This window comes from Pleurodeles waltl, unplaced genomic scaffold (assembly GCF_031143425.1).
Source record: "Pleurodeles waltl isolate 20211129_DDA unplaced genomic scaffold, aPleWal1.hap1.20221129 scaffold_70, whole genome shotgun sequence".
NCBI classification, from domain to species: domain Eukaryota; kingdom Metazoa; phylum Chordata; class Amphibia; order Caudata; family Salamandridae; genus Pleurodeles; species Pleurodeles waltl.
Genome location: NW_027150391.1, coordinates 3,047,233 through 3,066,080, shown reverse-complemented (window position 1 = coordinate 3,066,080; position 18,848 = coordinate 3,047,233). Strand labels below are relative to the sequence as shown.

Below are 18,848 nucleotides of genomic sequence, written 5' to 3'. Positions count from 1 at the left end.
TTTGGTGCCTGCGGTTGCAGGGGGAAGATTCCGTCGACCCACGGGAGATTTCTTCGGAGCTTCTGGTGCAGAGAGGAGGCAGACTACCCCCACAGCATGCACAAGCAGGAAAACAGTCGAGAAGGCGGCAGGATCAGCGTTACAGAGTTGCAGTAGTCGTCTTTGCTACTATGTTGCAGGTTTGCAGGCTTCCAGCGCGGTCAGCGGTCGATTCCTTATCAGAAGGTGAAGAGGGAGATGCAGAGGAACTCGGCTGAGCTCATGCATTCGTTATCTAAAGTTTCCCCAGAGACAGAGACCCTAAATAGCCAGAAAAGAGGGTTTGGCTACCTAGGAGAGAGGAAAGGCTACTAACACCTGAAGGAGCCTATCACAAGGAGTCTCTGACGTCACCTGGTGGCACTGGCCACTCAGAGCAGTCCAGTGTGCCAGCAGCACCTCTGTTTCCAAGATGGCAGAGGTCTGGAGCACACTGGAGGAGCTCTGGACACCTCCCAGGGGAGGTGCAGGTCAGGGGAGTGGTCACTCCCCTTTCCTTTGTCCAGTTTCGCGCCAGAGCAGGGGCTAAGGGGTCCCTGAACCGGTGTAGACTGGCTTATGCAGAATTGGGCACACCTGTGCCCAACAAAGCATTTCCAGAGGCTGGGGGAGGCTACTCCTCCCCTGCCTTCACACCATTTTCCAAAGGGAGAGGGTGTCACACCCTCTCTCAGAGGAAGTTCTTTGTTCTGCCATCCTGGGCCAGGCCTGGCTGGACCCCAGGAGGGCAGCTGCCTGTCTGAGGGGTTGGCAGCAGCAGCAGCTGCAGAGAAACCCCAGGAAGGGCAGTCTGGCAGTACCAGGGTCTGTGCTACAGACCACTGGGATCATGGAATTGTACCAACAATGCCAGGATGGCATAGAGGGGGCAATTCCATGATCATAGACATGTTACATGGCCATATTCGGAGTTACCATGGTGAAGCTACATATAGGTAGTGACCTATATGTAGTGCACGCGTGTAATGGTGTCCCCGCACTCACAAAGTTCAGTGAATTGGCTCTGAACAATGTGGGGGCACCTTGGCTAGTGCCAGGGTGCCCTCACACTAAGTAACTTTGCACCTAACCTTTACCAGGTAAAGGTTAGACATATAGGTGACTTATAAGTTACTTAAGTGCAGTGTAAAATGGCTGTGAAATAACGTGGACGTTATTTCACTCAGGCTGCAGTGGCAGGCCTGTGTAAGAATTGTCAGAGCTCCCTATGGGTGGCAAAAGAAATGCTGCAGCCCATAGGGATCTCCTGGAACCCCAATACCCTGGGTACCTCAGTACCATATACTAGGGAATTATAAGGGTGTTCCAGTAAGCCAATGTAAATTGGTAAAAATGGTCACTAGCCTGTCAGTGACAATTTGGAAAGAAATGAGAGAGCATAACCACTGAGGTTCTGGTTAGCAGAGCCTCAGTGAGACAGTTAGGCACCACACAGGGAACATACACATGCACACCTATGAGCACTGGGGCCCTGTGTGACAGGGTCCCAGTGACACATACATATAGGCCACAAACCTATGAGCACTGGGGTCCTGACCAGCAGGATCCCAGTGACACATAACAACCATACTGAAAACATGGTGTTTTCACTATGAGCACTGAGGCCTGGCTATCAGGATCCCAGTGAGACAGTGAAAACAGTGACAAACACCCTGACATACACTCACAAACAGGCCAAAAGTGGGGGTAACAAGGCTAGAAAGAGGCTACCTTCTCACACTTATCACGATTGAGACCAGCGTTGACTTTAGTGATAGCCAAAATGCTTACTGATGTGTTAACCGAAACTCAGAAGATGCTCTCTAAATTTCAATCTCAACTTACTGTTCTTTCAAAAACAATTTATCTCTAAAATACTTGGAAAATGACATGAAACAGTGGTAAATGATGGGCTGCTTATAAACTCTGTAGGACAGGGATAGAAGACAAATCGGTGTTTTTGGTTAGTACTGACCCCTGGTGGCTAATAGCTATAAGCTGCTAATGGTAAAGTGAGCTGATTATATATATATATATATATATACAGATATAAATATAGATAGATTAATTTAATTAAAAAACTTTCTTGATAAAACTGATTGTTTTTGGAAGATCATTCTGTGTTCTCCCTGTTTATGAAAAAAGATGAATTTCCCTAAGCAAAAGCAGTAGAGCTGCCTATTCCAATTAGCTGAATTTGTCATGGGCATTCCCTATCCTCAAAGAGGTGAGGACTGTTAAACTACTGCCATTAAGTCCTCGTTAGTATAGTGGTCAGTATCCCCGCCTGTCACGCGGGAGACCGGGGTTCAATTCCCCGACGGGAGATGATTCTTTTAAGTTGCCCAACTTAATGAAAAAGATGCACTTACTCATGAAGTAAAATATAGTTGTCATTACACCTGCTTATCACGATTGAGACCAGCGTTGACTTTAGTGATAGCCAAAATGCTTACTGATGTGTTAACCGAAACTCAGAAGATGCTCTCTAAATTTCAATCTCAACTTACTGTTCTTTCAAAAACAATTTATCTCTAAAATACTTGGAAAATGACATGAAACAGTGGTAAATCATGGGCTGCTTATAAACTCTGTGGGACAGGGATAGAAGACAAATCGGTGTTTTTGGTTAGTACTGACCCCTGGTGGCTAATAGCTATAAGCTGCTAATGGTAAAGTGAGCTGATTATATATATATATATATATATATACAGACATAAATATAGATAGATTAATTTAATTAAAAAACTTTCTTGATAAAACTGATTGTTTTTGGAAGATCATTCTGTGTTCTCCCTGTTTATGAAAAAAGATGAATTTCCCTAAGCAAAAGCAGTAGAGCTGCCTATTCCATTTAGCTGAATTTGTCATGGGCATTCCCTATCCTCAAAGAGGTGAGGACTGTTAAACTACTGCCATTAAGTCCTCGTTAGTATAGTGGTCAGTATCCCCGCCTGTCACGCGGGAGACCGGGGTTCAATTCCCCGACGGGGAGATGATACTTTTAAGTTGCCCAACTTAATGAAAAAGATGCACTTACTCATGAAGTAAAATATAGTTGTCATTACACCTGCTTATCACGATTGAGACCAGCGTTGACTTTAGTGATAGCCAAAATGCTTACTGATGTGTTAACCGAAACTCAGAAGATGCTCTCTAAATTTCAATCTCAACTTACTGTTCTTTCAAAAACAATTTATCTCTAAAATACTTGGAAAATGACATGAAACAGTGGTAAATCATGGGCTGCTTATAAACTCTGTGGGACAGGGATAGAAGACAAATCGGTGTTTTTGGTTAGTACTGACCCCTGGTGGCTAATAGCTATAAGCTGCTAATGGTAAAGTGAGCTGATTATATATATATATATATATATATACAGACATAAATATAGATAGATTAATTTAATTAAAAAACTTTCTTGATAAAACTGATTGTTTTTGGAAGATCATTCTGTGTTCTCCCTGTTTATGAAAAAAGATGAATTTCCCTAAGCAAAAGCAGTAGAGCTGCCTATTCCAGTTAGCTGAATTTGTCATGGGCATTCCCTATCCTCAAAGAGGTGAGGACTGTTAAACTACTGCCATTAAGTCCTCGTTAGTATAGTGGTCAGTATCCCCGCCTGTCACGCGGGAGACCGGGGTTCAATTCCCCGACGGGGAGATGATACCTTTAAGTTGCCCAACTTAATGAAAAAGATGCACTTACTCATGAAGTAAAATATAGTTGTCATTATACCTGCTTATCACGATTGAGACCAGCGTTGACTTTAGTGATAGCCAAAATGCTTACTGATGTGTTAACTGAAACTCAGAAGATGCTCTCTAAATTTCAATCTCAACTTACTGTTCTTTCAAAAACAATTTATCTCTAAAATACTTGGAAAATGACATGAAACAGTGGTAAATCATGGGCTGCTTATAAACTCTGTGGGACAGGGATAGAAGACAAATCGGTGTTTTTGGTTAGTACTGACCCCTGGTGGCTAATAGCTATAAGCTGCTAATGGTAAAGTGAGCTGATTAAATATATATAAATATATATATATATATATATATATATATATATATACAGATATAAATATAGATAGATTAATTTAATTAAAAAACTTTCTTGATAAAACTGATTGTTTTTGGAAGATCATTCTGTGTTCTCCCTGTTTATGAAAAAAGATGAATTTCCCTAAGCAAAAGCAGTAGAGCTGCCTATTCCAATTAGCAGAATTGCTCATGGGCATTCCCTATCCTCAAAGAGGTGAGGACTGTTAAACTACTGCCATTAAGTCCTCGTTAGTATAGTGGTCAGTATCCCCGCCTGTCACGCGGGAGACCGGGGTTCAATTCCCCGACGGGGAGATGATTCTTTTAAGTTGCCCAACTTAATGAAAAAGATGCACTTACTCATGAAGTAAAATATAGTTGTCATTACACCTGCTTATCACGATTGAGACCAGTGTTGACTTTAGTGATAGCCAAAATGCTTACTGATGTGTTAACTGAAACTCAGAAGATGCTCTCTAAATTTCAATCTCAACTTACTGTTCTTTCAAAAACAATTTATCTCTAAAATACTTGGAAAATGACATGAAACAGTGGTAAATCATGGGCTGCTTATAAACTCTGTGGGACAGGGATAGAAGACAAATCGGTGTTTTTGGTTAGTACTGACCCCTGGTGGCTAATAGCTATAAGCTGCTAATGGTAAAGTGAGCTGATTAAATATATATATATATATATATATATATATATATATATATATATATATATATATATATACAGATATAAATATAGATAGATTAATTTAATTTAAAAACTTTCTTGATAAAACTGATTGTTTTTGGAAGATCATTCTGTGTTCTCCCTGTTTATGAAAAAAGATTAATTTCCCTAAGCAAAAGCATTAGAGCTGCCTATTCCAATTAGCTGAATTGCTCATGGGCATTCCCTATCCTCAAAGAGGTGAGGACTGTTAAACTACTGCCATTAAGTCCTCGTTAGTATAGTGGTCAGTATCCCCGCCTGTCACGCGGGAGACCGGGGTTCAATTTCCCGACGGGGAGATGATTCTTTTAAGTTGCCCAACTTAATGAAAAAGATGCACTTACTCATGAAGTAAAATATAGTTGTCATTACACCTGCTTATCACGATTGAGACCAGTGTTGACTTTAGTGATAGCCAAAATGCTTACTCATGTGTTAACCGAAACTCAGAAGATGCTCTCTCAATTTCAATCTCAACTTACTGTTCTTTCAAAAACAATTTATCTCTAAAATACTTGGAAAATGACATGAAACAGTGGTAAAACATGGGCTGCTTATAAACTCTGTGGGACAGGGATAGAAGACAAATCGGTGTTTTTGGTTAGTACTGACCCCTGGTGGCTAATAGCTATAAGCTGCTAATGGTAAAGTGAGCTGATTATATATATATATATATATACAGATATAAATATAGATAGATTAATTTAATTAAAAAACTTTCTTGATAAAACTGATTGTTTTTGGAAGATCATTCTGTGTTCTCCCTGTTTATGAAAAAAGATGAATTTCCCTAAGCAAAAGCAGTAGAGCTGCCTATTCCAGTTAGCTGAATTTGTCATGGGCATTCCCTATCCTCAAAGAGGTGAGGACTGTTAAACTACTGCCATTAAGTCCTCGTTAGTATAGTGGTCAGTATCCCCGCCTGTCACGCGGGAGACCGGGGTTCAATTCCCTGACGGGGAGATGATTCTTTTAAGTTGCCCAACTTAATGAAAAAGATGCACTTACTCATGAAGTAAAATATAGTTGTCATTACACCTGCTTATCACGATTGAGACCAGTGTTGACTTTAGTGATAGCCAAAATGCTTACTGATGTGTTAACCGAAACTCAGAAGATGCTCTCTAAATTTCAATCTCAACTTACTGTTCTTTCAAAAACAATTTATCTCTAAAATACTTGGAAAATGACATGAAACAGTGGTAAATCATGGGCTGCTTATAAACTCTGTGGGACAGGGATAGAAGACAAATCGGTGTTTTTGGTTAGTACTGACCCCTGGTGGCTAATAGCTATAAGCTGCTAATGGTAAAGTGAGCTGATTATATATATATATATATATATACAGATATAAATATAGATAGATTAATTTAATTAAAAAACTTTCTTGATAAAACTGATTGTTTTTGGAAGATCATTCTGTGTTCTCCCTGTTTATGAAAAAAGATGAATTTCCCTAAGCAAAAGCAGTAGAGCTGCCTATTCCAGTTAGCTGAATTTGTCATGGGCATTCCCTATCCTCAAAGAGGTGAGGACTGTTAAACTACTGCCATTAAGTCCTCGTTAGTATAGTGGTCAGTATCCCCGCCTGTCACACGGGAGACCGGGGTTCAATTCCCCGACGGGGAGATGATACCTTTAAGTTGCCCAACTTAATGAAAAAGATGCACTTACTCATGAAGTAAAATATAGTTGTCATTACACCTGCTTATCACGATTGAGACCAGCGTTGACTTTAGTGATAGCCAAAATGCTTACTGATGTGTTAACCGAAACTCAGAAGATGCTCTCTAAATTTCAATCTCAACTTACTGTTCTTTCAAAAACAATTTATCTCTAAAATACTTGGAAAATGACATGAAACAGTGGTAAATCATGGGCTGCTTATAAACTCTGTGGGACAGGGATAGAAGACAAATCGGTGTTTTTGGTTAGTACTGACCCCTGGTGGCTAATAGCTATAAGCTGCTAATGGTAAAGTGAGCTGATTATATATATATATATATATATATACAGACATAAATATAGATAGATTAATTTAATTAAAAAACTTTCTTGATAAAACTGATTGTTTTTGGAAGATCATTCTGTGTTCTCCCTGTTTATGAAAAAAGATGAATTTCCCTAAGCAAAAGCAGTAGAGCTGCCTATTCCAGTTAGCTGAATTTGTCATGGGCATTCCCTATCCTCAAAGAGGTGAGGACTGTTAAACTACTGCCATTAAGTCCTCGTTAGTATAGTGGTCAGTATCCCCGCCTGTCACGCGGGAGACCGGGGTTCAATTCCCCGACGGGGAGATGATACCTTTAAGTTGCCCAACTTAATGAAAAAGATGCACTTACTCATGAAGTAAAATATAGTTGTCATTATACCTGCTTATCACGATTGAGACCAGCGTTGACTTTAGTGATAGCCAAAATGCTTACTGATGTGTTAACTGAAACTCAGAAGATGCTCTCTAAATTTCAATCTCAACTTACTGTTCTTTCAAAAACAATTTATCTCTAAAATACTTGGAAAATGACATGAAACAGTGGTAAATCATGGGCTGCTTATAAACTCTGTGGGACAGGGATAGAAGACAAATCGGTGTTTTTGGTTAGTACTGACCCCTGGTGGCTAATAGCTATAAGCTGCTAATGGTAAAGTGAGCTGATTAAATATATATAAATATATATATATATATATATATATATATATATATACAGATATAAATATAGATAGATTAATTTAATTAAAAAACTTTCTTGATAAAACTGATTGTTTTTGGAAGATCATTCTGTGTTCTCCCTGTTTATGAAAAAAGATGAATTTCCCTAAGCAAAAGCAGTAGAGCTGCCTATTCCAATTAGCAGAATTGCTCATGGGCATTCCCTATCCTCAAAGAGGTGAGGACTGTTAAACTACTGCCATTAAGTCCTCGTTAGTATAGTGGTCAGTATCCCCGCCTGTCACGCGGGAGACCGGGGTTCAATTCCCCGACGGGGAGATGATTCTTTTAAGTTGCCCAACTTAATGAAAAAGATGCACTTACTCATGAAGTAAAATATAGTTGTCATTACACCTGCTTATCACGATTGAGACCAGTGTTGACTTTAGTGATAGCCAAAATGCTTACTGATGTGTTAACTGAAACTCAGAAGATGCTCTCTAAATTTCAATCTCAACTTACTGTTCTTTCAAAAACAATTTATCTCTAAAATACTTGGAAAATGACATGAAACAGTGGTAAATCATGGGCTGCTTATAAACTCTGTGGGACAGGGATAGAAGACAAATCGGTGTTTTTGGTTAGTACTGACCCCTGGTGGCTAATAGCTATAAGCTGCTAATGGTAAAGTGAGCTGATTAAATATATATATATATATATATATATATATATATATATATATATATATATATATATATACAGATATAAATATAGATAGATTAATTTAATTTAAAAACTTTCTTGATAAAACTGATTGTTTTTGGAAGATCATTCTGTGTTCTCCCTGTTTATGAAAAAAGATTAATTTCCCTAAGCAAAAGCATTAGAGCTGCCTATTCCAATTAGCTGAATTGCTCATGGGCATTCCCTATCCTCAAAGAGGTGAGGACTGTTAAACTACTGCCATTAAGTCCTCGTTAGTATAGTGGTCAGTATCCCCGCCTGTCACGCGGGAGACCGGGGTTCAATTTCCCGACGGGGAGATGATTCTTTTAAGTTGCCCAACTTAATGAAAAAGATGCACTTACTCATGAAGTAAAATATAGTTGTCATTACACCTGCTTATCACGATTGAGACCAGTGTTGACTTTAGTGATAGCCAAAATGCTTACTCATGTGTTAACCGAAACTCAGAAGATGCTCTCTCAATTTCAATCTCAACTTACTGTTCTTTCAAAAACAATTTATCTCTAAAATACTTGGAAAATGACATGAAACAGTGGTAAAACATGGGCTGCTTATAAACTCTGTGGGACAGGGATAGAAGACAAATCGGTGTTTTTGGTTAGTACTGACCCCTGGTGGCTAATAGCTATAAGCTGCTAATGGTAAAGTGAGCTGATTATATATATATATATATATACAGATATAAATATAGATAGATTAATTTAATTAAAAAACTTTCTTGATAAAACTGATTGTTTTTGGAAGATCATTCTGTGTTCTCCCTGTTTATGAAAAAAGATGAATTTCCCTAAGCAAAAGCAGTAGAGCTGCCTATTCCAGTTAGCTGAATTTGTCATGGGCATTCCCTATCCTCAAAGAGGTGAGGACTGTTAAACTACTGCCATTAAGTCCTCGTTAGTATAGTGGTCAGTATCCCCGCCTGTCACGCGGGAGACCGGGGTTCAATTCCCCGACGGGGAGATGATACCTTTAAGTTGCCCAACTTAATGAAAAAGATGCACTTACTCATGAAGTAAAATATAGTTGTCATTACACCTGCTTATCACGATTGAGACCAGCGTTGACTTTAGTGATAGCCAAAATGCTTACTGATGTGTTAACCGAAACTCAGAAGATGCTCTCTAAATTTCAATCTCAACTTACTGTTCTTTCAAAAACAATTTATCTCTAAAATACTTGGAAAATGACATGAAACAGTGGTAAATCATGGGCTGCTTATAAACTCTGTGGGACAGGGATAGAAGACAAATCGGTGTTTTTGGTTAGTACTGACCCCTGGTGGCTAATAGCTATAAGCTGCTAATGGTAAAGTGAGCTGATTATATATATATATATATATATACAGATATAAATATAGATAGATTAATTTAATTAAAAAACTTTCTTGATAAAACTGATTGTTTTTGGAAGATCATTCTGTGTTCTCCCTGTTTATGAAAAAAGATGAATTTCCCTAAGCAAAAGCAGTAGAGCTGCCTATTCCATTTAGCTGAATTTGTCATGGGCATTCCCTATCCTCAAAGAGGTGAGGACTGTTAAACTACTGCCATTAAGTCCTCGTTAGTATAGTGGTCAGTATCCCCGCCTGTCACGCGGGAGACCGGGGTTCAATTCCCCGACGGGGAGATGATACTTTTAAGTTGCCCAACTTAATGAAAAAGATGCACTTACTCATGAAGTAAAATATAGTTGTCATTACACCTGCTTATCACGATTGAGACCAGCGTTGACTTTAGTGATAGCCAAAATGCTTACTGATGTGTTAACCGAAACTCAGAAGATGCTCTCTAAATTTCAATCTCAACTTACTGTTCTTTCAAAAACAATTTATCTCTAAAATACTTGGAAAATGACATGAAACAGTGGTAAATCATGGGCTGCTTATAAACTCTGTGGGACAGGGATAGAAGACAAATCGGTGTTTTTGGTTAGTACTGACCCCTGGTGGCTAATAGCTATAAGCTGCTAATGGTAAAGTGAGCTGATTATATATATATATATATATATATACAGACATAAATATAGATAGATTAATTTAATTAAAAAACTTTCTTGATAAAACTGATTGTTTTTGGAAGATCATTCTGTGTTCTCCCTGTTTATGAAAAAAGATGAATTTCCCTAAGCAAAAGCAGTAGAGCTGCCTATTCCAGTTAGCTGAATTTGTCATGGGCATTCCCTATCCTCAAAGAGGTGAGGACTGTTAAACTACTGCCATTAAGTCCTCGTTAGTATAGTGGTCAGTATCCCCGCCTGTCACGCGGGAGACCGGGGTTCAATTCCCCGACGGGGAGATGATACCTTTAAGTTGCCCAACTTAATGAAAAAGATGCACTTACTCATGAAGTAAAATATAGTTGTCATTATACCTGCTTATCACGATTGAGACCAGCGTTGACTTTAGTGATAGCCAAAATGCTTACTGATGTGTTAACTGAAACTCAGAAGATGCTCTCTAAATTTCAATCTCAACTTACTGTTCTTTCAAAAACAATTTATCTCTAAAATACTTGGAAAATGACATGAAACAGTGGTAAATCATGGGCTGCTTATAAACTCTGTGGGACAGGGATAGAAGACAAATCGGTGTTTTTGGTTAGTACTGACCCCTGGTGGCTAATAGCTATAAGCTGCTAATGGTAAAGTGAGCTGATTAAATATATATAATATATATATATATATATATATATATATATATATACAGATATAAATATAGATAGATTAATTTAATTAAAAAACTTTCTTGATAAAACTGATTGTTTTTGGAAGATCATTCTGTGTTCTCCCTGTTTATGAAAAAAGATGAATTTCCCTAAGCAAAAGCAGTAGAGCTGCCTATTCCAATTAGCAGAATTGCTCATGGGCATTCCCTATCCTCAAAGAGGTGAGGACTGTTAAACTACTGCCATTAAGTCCTCGTTAGTATAGTGGTCAGTATCCCCGCCTGTCACGCGGGAGACCGGGGTTCAATTCCCCGACGGGGAGATGATTCTTTTAAGTTGCCCAACTTAATGAAAAAGATGCACTTACTCATGAAGTAAAATATAGTTGTCATTACACCTGCTTATCACGATTGAGACCAGTGTTGACTTTAGTGATAGCCAAAATGCTTACTGATGTGTTAACTGAAACTCAGAAGATGCTCTCTAAATTTCAATCTCAACTTACTGTTCTTTCAAAAACAATTTATCTCTAAAATACTTGGAAAATGACATGAAACAGTGGTAAATCATGGGCTGCTTATAAACTCTGTGGGACAGGGATAGAAGACAAATCGGTGTTTTTGGTTAGTACTGACCCCTGGTGGCTAATAGCTATAAGCTGCTAATGGTAAAGTGAGCTGATTAAATATATATATATATATATATATATATATATATATATATATATATATATATATATATATATACAGATATAAATATAGATAGATTAATTTAATTTAAAAACTTTCTTGATAAAACTGATTGTTTTTGGAAGATCATTCTGTGTTCTCCCTGTTTATGAAAAAAGATTAATTTCCCTAAGCAAAAGCATTAGAGCTGCCTATTCCAATTAGCTGAATTGCTCATGGGCATTCCCTATCCTCAAAGAGGTGAGGACTGTTAAACTACTGCCATTAAGTCCTCGTTAGTATAGTGGTCAGTATCCCCGCCTGTCACGCGGGAGACCGGGGTTCAATTTCCCGACGGGGAGATGATTCTTTTAAGTTGCCCAACTTAATGAAAAAGATGCACTTACTCATGAAGTAAAATATAGTTGTCATTACACCTGCTTATCACGATTGAGACCAGTGTTGACTTTAGTGATAGCCAAAATGCTTACTCATGTGTTAACCGAAACTCAGAAGATGCTCTCTCAATTTCAATCTCAACTTACTGTTCTTTCAAAAACAATTTATCTCTAAAATACTTGGAAAATGACATGAAACAGTGGTAAAACATGGGCTGCTTATAAACTCTGTGGGACAGGGATAGAAGACAAATCGGTGTTTTTGGTTAGTACTGACCCCTGGTGGCTAATAGCTATAAGCTGCTAATGGTAAAGTGAGCTGATTATATATATATATATATATACAGATATAAATATAGATAGATTAATTTAATTAAAAAACTTTCTTGATAAAACTGATTGTTTTTGGAAGATCATTCTGTGTTCTCCCTGTTTATGAAAAAAGATGAATTTCCCTAAGCAAAAGCAGTAGAGCTGCCTATTCCAGTTAGCTGAATTTGTCATGGGCATTCCCTATCCTCAAAGAGGTGAGGACTGTTAAACTACTGCCATTAAGTCCTCGTTAGTATAGTGGTCAGTATCCCCGCCTGTCACGCGGGAGACCGGGGTTCAATTCCCTGACGGGGAGATGATTCTTTTAAGTTGCCCAACTTAATGAAAAAGATGCACTTACTCATGAAGTAAAATATAGTTGTCATTACACCTGCTTATCACGATTGAGACCAGTGTTGACTTTAGTGATAGCCAAAATGCTTACTGATGTGTTAACCGAAACTCAGAAGATGCTCTCTAAATTTCAATCTCAACTTACTGTTCTTTCAAAAACAATTTATCTCTAAAATACTTGGAAAATGACATGAAACAGTGGTAAATCATGGGCTGCTTATAAACTCTGTGGGACAGGGATAGAAGACAAATCGGTGTTTTTGGTTAGTACTGACCCCTGGTGGCTAATAGCTATAAGCTGCTAATGGTAAAGTGAGCTGATTATATATATATATATATATATACAGATATAAATATAGATAGATTAATTTAATTAAAAAACTTTCTTGATAAAACTGATTGTTTTTGGAAGATCATTCTGTGTTCTCCCTGTTTATGAAAAAAGATGAATTTCCCTAAGCAAAAGCAGTAGAGCTGCCTATTCCAGTTAGCTGAATTTGTCATGGGCATTCCCTATCCTCAAAGAGGTGAGGACTGTTAAACTACTGCCATTAAGTCCTCGTTAGTATAGTGGTCAGTATCCCCGCCTGTCACGCGGGAGACCGGGGTTCAATTCCCCGACGGGGAGATGATACCTTTAAGTTGCCCAACTTAATGAAAAAGATGCACTTACTCATGAAGTAAAATATAGTTGTCATTATACCTGCTTATCACGATTGAGACCAGCGTTGACTTTAGTGATAGCCAAAATGCTTACTGATGTGTTAACTGAAACTCAGAAGATGCTCTCTAAATTTCAATCTCAACTTACTGTTCTTTCAAAAACAATTTATCTCTAAAATACTTGGAAAATGACATGAAACAGTGGTAAATCATGGGCTGCTTATAAACTCTGTGGGACAGGGATAGAAGACAAATCGGTGTTTTTGGTTAGTACTGACCCCTGGTGGCTAATAGCTATAAGCTGCTAATGGTAAAGTGAGCTGATTATATATATATATATATATATATACAGACATAAATATAGATAGATTAATTTAATTAAAAAACTTTCTTGATAAAACTGATTGTTTTTGGAAGATCATTCTGTGTTCTCCCTGTTTATGAAAAAAGATGAATTTCCCTAAGCAAAAGCAGTAGAGCTGCCTATTCCAGTTAGCTGAATTTGTCATGGGCATTCCCTATCCTCAAAGAGGTGAGGACTGTTAAACTACTGCCATTAAGTCCTCGTTAGTATAGTGGTCAGTATCCCCGCCTGTCACGCGGGAGACCGGGGTTCAATTCCCCGACGGGGAGATGATACCTTTAAGTTGCCCAACTTAATGAAAAAGATGCACTTACTCATGAAGTAAAATATAGTTGTCATTATACCTGCTTATCACGATTGAGACCAGCGTTGACTTTAGTGATAGCCAAAATGCTTACTGATGTGTTAACTGAAACTCAGAAGATGCTCTCTAAATTTCAATCTCAACTTACTGTTCTTTCAAAAACAATTTATCTCTAAAATACTTGGAAAATGACATGAAACAGTGGTAAATCATGGGCTGCTTATAAACTCTGTGGGACAGGGATAGAAGACAAATCGGTGTTTTTGGTTAGTACTGACCCCTGGTGGCTAATAGCTATAAGCTGCTAATGGTAAAGTGAGCTGATTAAATATATATAAATATATATATATATATATATATATATATATATATACAGATATAAATATAGATAGATTAATTTAATTAAAAAACTTTCTTGATAAAACTGATTGTTTTTGGAAGATCATTCTGTGTTCTCCCTGTTTATGAAAAAAGATGAATTTCCCTAAGCAAAAGCAGTAGAGCTGCCTATTCCAATTAGCAGAATTGCTCATGGGCATTCCCTATCCTCAAAGAGGTGAGGACTGTTAAACTACTGCCATTAAGTCCTCGTTAGTATAGTGGTCAGTATCCCCGCCTGTCACGCGGGAGACCGGGGTTCAATTCCCCGACGGGGAGATGATTCTTTTAAGTTGCCCAACTTAATGAAAAAGATGCACTTACTCATGAAGTAAAATATAGTTGTCATTACACCTGCTTATCACGATTGAGACCAGTGTTGACTTTAGTGATAGCCAAAATGCTTACTGATGTGTTAACTGAAACTCAGAAGATGCTCTCTAAATTTCAATCTCAACTTACTGTTCTTTCAAAAACAATTTATCTCTAAAATACTTGGAAAATGACATGAAACAGTGGTAAATCATGGGCTGCTTATAAACTCTGTGGGACAGGGATAGAAGACAAATCGGTGTTTTTGGTTAGTACTGACCCCTGGTGGCTAATAGCTATAAGCTGCTAATGGTAAAGTGAGCTGATTAAATATATATATATATATATATATATATATATATATATATATATATATATATATATATATACAGATATAAATATAGATAGATTAATTTAATTTAAAAACTTTCTTGATAAAACTGATTGTTTTTGGAAGATCATTCTGTGTTCTCCCTGTTTATGAAAAAAGATTAATTTCCCTAAGCAAAAGCATTAGAGCTGCCTATTCCAATTAGCTGAATTGCTCATGGGCATTCCCTATCCTCAAAGAGGTGAGGACTGTTAAACTACTGCCATTAAGTCCTCGTTAGTATAGTGGTCAGTATCCCCGCCTGTCACGCGGGAGACCGGGGTTCAATTTCCCGACGGGGAGATGATTCTTTTAAGTTGCCCAACTTAATGAAAAAGATGCACTTACTCATGAAGTAAAATATAGTTGTCATTACACCTGCTTATCACGATTGAGACCAGTGTTGACTTTAGTGATAGCCAAAATGCTTACTCATGTGTTAACCGAAACTCAGAAGATGCTCTCTCAATTTCAATCTCAACTTACTGTTCTTTCAAAAACAATTTATCTCTAAAATACTTGGAAAATGACATGAAACAGTGGTAAAACATGGGCTGCTTATAAACTCTGTGGGACAGGGATAGAAGACAAATCGGTGTTTTTGGTTAGTACTGACCCCTGGTGGCTAATAGCTATAAGCTGCTAATGGTAAAGTGAGCTGATTATATATATATATATATATACAGATATAAATATAGATAGATTAATTTAATTAAAAAACTTTCTTGATAAAACTGATTGTTTTTGGAAGATCATTCTGTGTTCTCCCTGTTTATGAAAAAAGATGAATTTCCCTAAGCAAAAGCAGTAGAGCTGCCTATTCCAGTTAGCTGAATTTGTCATGGGCATTCCCTATCCTCAAAGAGGTGAGGACTGTTAAACTACTGCCATTAAGTCCTCGTTAGTATAGTGGTCAGTATCCCCGCCTGTCACGCGGGAGACCGGGGTTCAATTCCCCGACGGGGAGATGATACCTTTAAGTTGCCCAACTTAATGAAAAAGATGCACTTACTCATGAAGTAAAATATAGTTGTCATTACACCTGCTTATCACGATTGAGACCAGCGTTGACTTTAGTGATAGCCAAAATGCTTACTGATGTGTTAACCGAAACTCAGAAGATGCTCTCTAAATTTCAATCTCAACTTACTGTTCTTTCAAAAACAATTTATCTCTAAAATACTTGGAAAATGACATGAAACAGTGGTAAATCATGGGCTGCTTATAAACTCTGTGGGACAGGGATAGAAGACAAATCGGTGTTTTTGGTTAGTACTGACCCCTGGTGGCTAATAGCTATAAGCTGCTAATGGTAAAGTGAGCTGATTATATATATATATATATATATACAGATATAAATATAGATAGATTAATTTAATTAAAAAACTTTCTTGATAAAACTGATTGTTTTTGGAAGATCATTCTGTGTTCTCCCTGTTTATGAAAAAAGATGAATTTCCCTAAGCAAAAGCAGTAGAGCTGCCTATTCCATTTAGCTGAATTTGTCATGGGCATTCCCTATCCTCAAAGAGGTGAGGACTGTTAAACTACTGCCATTAAGTCCTCGTTAGTATAGTGGTCAGTATCCCCGCCTGTCACGCGGGAGACCGGGGTTCAATTCCCCGACGGGGAGATGATACTTTTAAGTTGCCCAACTTAATGAAAAAGATGCACTTACTCATGAAGTAAAATATAGTTGTCATTACACCTGCTTATCACGATTGAGACCAGCGTTGACTTTAGTGATAGCCAAAATGCTTACTGATGTGTTAACCGAAACTCAGAAGATGCTCTCTAAATTTCAATCTCAACTTACTGTTCTTTCAAAAACAATTTATCTCTAAAATACTTGGAAAATGACATGAAACAGTGGTAAATCATGGGCTGCTTATAAACTCTGTGGGACAGGGATAGAAGACAAATCGGTGTTTTTGGTTAGTACTGACCCCTGGTGGCTAATAGCTATAAGCTGCTAATGGTAAAGTGAGCTGATTATATATATATATATATATATATACAGACATAAATATAGATAGATTAATTTAATTAAAAAACTTTCTTGATAAAACTGATTGTTTTTGGAAGATCATTCTGTGTTCTCCCTGTTTATGAAAAAAGATGAATTTCCCTAAGCAAAAGCAGTAGAGCTGCCTATTCCAGTTAGCTGAATTTGTCATGGGCATTCCCTATCCTCAAAGAGGTGAGGACTGTTAAACTACTGCCATTAAGTCCTCGTTAGTATAGTGGTCAGTATCCCCGCCTGTCACGCGGGAGACCGGGGTTCAATTCCCCGACGGGGAGATGATACCTTTAAGTTGCCCAACTTAATGAAAAAGATGCACTTACTCATGAAGTAAAATATAGTTGTCATTATACCTGCTTATCACGATTGAGACCAGCGTTGACTTTAGTGATAGCCAAAATGCTTACTGATGTGTTAACTGAAACTCAGAAGATGCTCTCTAAATTTCAATCTCAACTTACTGTTCTTTCAAAAACAATTTATCTCTAAAATACTTGGAAAATGACATGAAACAGTGGTAAATCATGGGCTGCTTATAAACTCTGTGGGACAGGGATAGAAGACAAATCGGTGTTTTTGGTTAGTACTGACCCCTGGTGGCTAATAGCTATAAGCTGCTAATGGTAAAGTGAGCTGATTAAATATATATAAATATATATATATATATATATATATATATATATATACAGATATAAATATAGATAGATTAATTTAATTAAAAAACTTTCTTGATAAAACTGATTGTTTTTGGAAGATCATTCTGTGTTCTCCCTGTTTATGAAAAAAGATGAATTTCCCTAAGCAAAAGCAGTAGAGCTGCCTATTCCAATTAGCAGAATTGCTCATGGGCATTCCCTATCCTCAAAGAGGTGAGGACTGTTAAACTACTGCCATTAAGTCCTCGTTAGTATAGTGGTCAGTATCCCCGCCTGTCACGCGGGAGACCGGGGTTCAATTCCCCGACGGGGAGATGATTCTTTTAAGTTGCCCAACTTAATGAAAAAGATGCACTTACTCATGAAGTAAAATATAGTTGTCATTACACCTGCTTATCACGATTGAGACCAGTGTTGACTTTAGTGATAGCCAAAATGCTTACTGATGTGTTAACTGAAACTCAGAAGATGCTCTCTAAATTTCAATCTCAACTTACTGTTCTTTCAAAAACAATTTATCTCTAAAATACTTGGAAAATGACATGAAACAGTGGTAAATCATGGGCTGCTTATAAACTCTGTGGGACAGGGATAGAAGACAAATCGGTGTTTTTGGTTAGTACTGACCCCTGGTGGCTAATAGCTATAAGCTGCTAATGGTAAAGTGAGCTGATTAAATATATATATATATATATATATATATATATATATATATATATATATATATATATATATATACAGATATAAATATAGATAGATTAATTTAATTTAAAAACTTTCTTGATAAAACTGATTGTTTTTGGAAGATCATTCTGTGTTCTCCCTGTTTATGAAAAAAGATTAATTTCCCTAAGCAAAAGCATTAGAGCTGCCTATTCCAATTAGCTGAATTGCTCATGGGCATTCCCTATCCTCAAAGAGGTGAGGACTGTTAAACTACTGCCATTAAGTCCTCGTTAGTATAGTGGTCAGTATCCCCGCCTGTCACGCGGGAGACCGGGGTTCAATTTCCCGACGGGGAGATGATTCTTTTAAGTTGCCCAACTTAATGAAAAAGATGCACTTACTCATGAAGTAAAATATAGTTGTCATTACACCTGCTTATCACGATTGAGACCAGTGTTGACTTTAGTGATAGCCAAAATGCTTACTCATGTGTTAACCGAAACTCAGAAGATGCTCTCTCAATTTCAATCTCAACTTACTGT

General features: G+C 37.5%; 25 non-coding genes across 25 annotated transcripts; all 25 read left to right on the top strand.

Annotated features, from left to right (window-relative positions):
* Positions 1-2,274: 2,274 nt before the first annotated feature.
* Positions 2,275-2,347, top strand: TRNAD-GUC (transfer RNA aspartic acid (anticodon GUC)). Its single transcript has one exon. It is a non-coding gene; the product is annotated as a tRNA-Asp (tRNA).
* Positions 2,348-2,941: 594 nt separating this feature from the next.
* Positions 2,942-3,013, top strand: TRNAD-GUC (transfer RNA aspartic acid (anticodon GUC)). The gene has a single exon. It is a non-coding gene; the product is annotated as a tRNA-Asp (tRNA).
* A 596-nt stretch (positions 3,014-3,609) lies between these two features.
* TRNAD-GUC (transfer RNA aspartic acid (anticodon GUC)) lies at positions 3,610-3,681 on the top strand. The gene has a single exon. It is a non-coding gene; the product is annotated as a tRNA-Asp (tRNA).
* A 620-nt stretch (positions 3,682-4,301) lies between these two features.
* On the top strand, positions 4,302-4,373 carry TRNAD-GUC (transfer RNA aspartic acid (anticodon GUC)). Its single transcript has one exon. It is a non-coding gene; the product is annotated as a tRNA-Asp (tRNA).
* A 632-nt stretch (positions 4,374-5,005) lies between these two features.
* On the top strand, positions 5,006-5,077 carry TRNAD-GUC (transfer RNA aspartic acid (anticodon GUC)). Its single transcript has one exon. It is a non-coding gene; the product is annotated as a tRNA-Asp (tRNA).
* A 592-nt stretch (positions 5,078-5,669) lies between these two features.
* TRNAD-GUC (transfer RNA aspartic acid (anticodon GUC)) lies at positions 5,670-5,741 on the top strand. Its single transcript has one exon. It is a non-coding gene; the product is annotated as a tRNA-Asp (tRNA).
* A 594-nt stretch (positions 5,742-6,335) lies between these two features.
* Positions 6,336-6,407, top strand: TRNAD-GUC (transfer RNA aspartic acid (anticodon GUC)). The gene has a single exon. It is a non-coding gene; the product is annotated as a tRNA-Asp (tRNA).
* A 596-nt stretch (positions 6,408-7,003) lies between these two features.
* Positions 7,004-7,075, top strand: TRNAD-GUC (transfer RNA aspartic acid (anticodon GUC)). The gene has a single exon. It is a non-coding gene; the product is annotated as a tRNA-Asp (tRNA).
* Positions 7,076-7,695: 620 nt separating this feature from the next.
* TRNAD-GUC (transfer RNA aspartic acid (anticodon GUC)) lies at positions 7,696-7,767 on the top strand. The gene has a single exon. It is a non-coding gene; the product is annotated as a tRNA-Asp (tRNA).
* Positions 7,768-8,399: 632 nt separating this feature from the next.
* On the top strand, positions 8,400-8,471 carry TRNAD-GUC (transfer RNA aspartic acid (anticodon GUC)). The gene has a single exon. It is a non-coding gene; the product is annotated as a tRNA-Asp (tRNA).
* A 592-nt stretch (positions 8,472-9,063) lies between these two features.
* Positions 9,064-9,135, top strand: TRNAD-GUC (transfer RNA aspartic acid (anticodon GUC)). Its single transcript has one exon. It is a non-coding gene; the product is annotated as a tRNA-Asp (tRNA).
* Positions 9,136-9,729: 594 nt separating this feature from the next.
* On the top strand, positions 9,730-9,801 carry TRNAD-GUC (transfer RNA aspartic acid (anticodon GUC)). Its single transcript has one exon. It is a non-coding gene; the product is annotated as a tRNA-Asp (tRNA).
* Positions 9,802-10,397: 596 nt separating this feature from the next.
* Positions 10,398-10,469, top strand: TRNAD-GUC (transfer RNA aspartic acid (anticodon GUC)). Its single transcript has one exon. It is a non-coding gene; the product is annotated as a tRNA-Asp (tRNA).
* Positions 10,470-11,088: 619 nt separating this feature from the next.
* TRNAD-GUC (transfer RNA aspartic acid (anticodon GUC)) lies at positions 11,089-11,160 on the top strand. Its single transcript has one exon. It is a non-coding gene; the product is annotated as a tRNA-Asp (tRNA).
* A 636-nt stretch (positions 11,161-11,796) lies between these two features.
* TRNAD-GUC (transfer RNA aspartic acid (anticodon GUC)) lies at positions 11,797-11,868 on the top strand. The gene has a single exon. It is a non-coding gene; the product is annotated as a tRNA-Asp (tRNA).
* A 592-nt stretch (positions 11,869-12,460) lies between these two features.
* TRNAD-GUC (transfer RNA aspartic acid (anticodon GUC)) lies at positions 12,461-12,532 on the top strand. Its single transcript has one exon. It is a non-coding gene; the product is annotated as a tRNA-Asp (tRNA).
* Positions 12,533-13,126: 594 nt separating this feature from the next.
* TRNAD-GUC (transfer RNA aspartic acid (anticodon GUC)) lies at positions 13,127-13,198 on the top strand. Its single transcript has one exon. It is a non-coding gene; the product is annotated as a tRNA-Asp (tRNA).
* A 596-nt stretch (positions 13,199-13,794) lies between these two features.
* TRNAD-GUC (transfer RNA aspartic acid (anticodon GUC)) lies at positions 13,795-13,866 on the top strand. The gene has a single exon. It is a non-coding gene; the product is annotated as a tRNA-Asp (tRNA).
* Positions 13,867-14,486: 620 nt separating this feature from the next.
* On the top strand, positions 14,487-14,558 carry TRNAD-GUC (transfer RNA aspartic acid (anticodon GUC)). Its single transcript has one exon. It is a non-coding gene; the product is annotated as a tRNA-Asp (tRNA).
* A 634-nt stretch (positions 14,559-15,192) lies between these two features.
* Positions 15,193-15,264, top strand: TRNAD-GUC (transfer RNA aspartic acid (anticodon GUC)). The gene has a single exon. It is a non-coding gene; the product is annotated as a tRNA-Asp (tRNA).
* Positions 15,265-15,856: 592 nt separating this feature from the next.
* On the top strand, positions 15,857-15,928 carry TRNAD-GUC (transfer RNA aspartic acid (anticodon GUC)). The gene has a single exon. It is a non-coding gene; the product is annotated as a tRNA-Asp (tRNA).
* A 594-nt stretch (positions 15,929-16,522) lies between these two features.
* TRNAD-GUC (transfer RNA aspartic acid (anticodon GUC)) lies at positions 16,523-16,594 on the top strand. The gene has a single exon. It is a non-coding gene; the product is annotated as a tRNA-Asp (tRNA).
* A 596-nt stretch (positions 16,595-17,190) lies between these two features.
* On the top strand, positions 17,191-17,262 carry TRNAD-GUC (transfer RNA aspartic acid (anticodon GUC)). The gene has a single exon. It is a non-coding gene; the product is annotated as a tRNA-Asp (tRNA).
* Positions 17,263-17,882: 620 nt separating this feature from the next.
* TRNAD-GUC (transfer RNA aspartic acid (anticodon GUC)) lies at positions 17,883-17,954 on the top strand. The gene has a single exon. It is a non-coding gene; the product is annotated as a tRNA-Asp (tRNA).
* A 636-nt stretch (positions 17,955-18,590) lies between these two features.
* On the top strand, positions 18,591-18,662 carry TRNAD-GUC (transfer RNA aspartic acid (anticodon GUC)). Its single transcript has one exon. It is a non-coding gene; the product is annotated as a tRNA-Asp (tRNA).
* Positions 18,663-18,848: the final 186 nt, after the last annotated feature.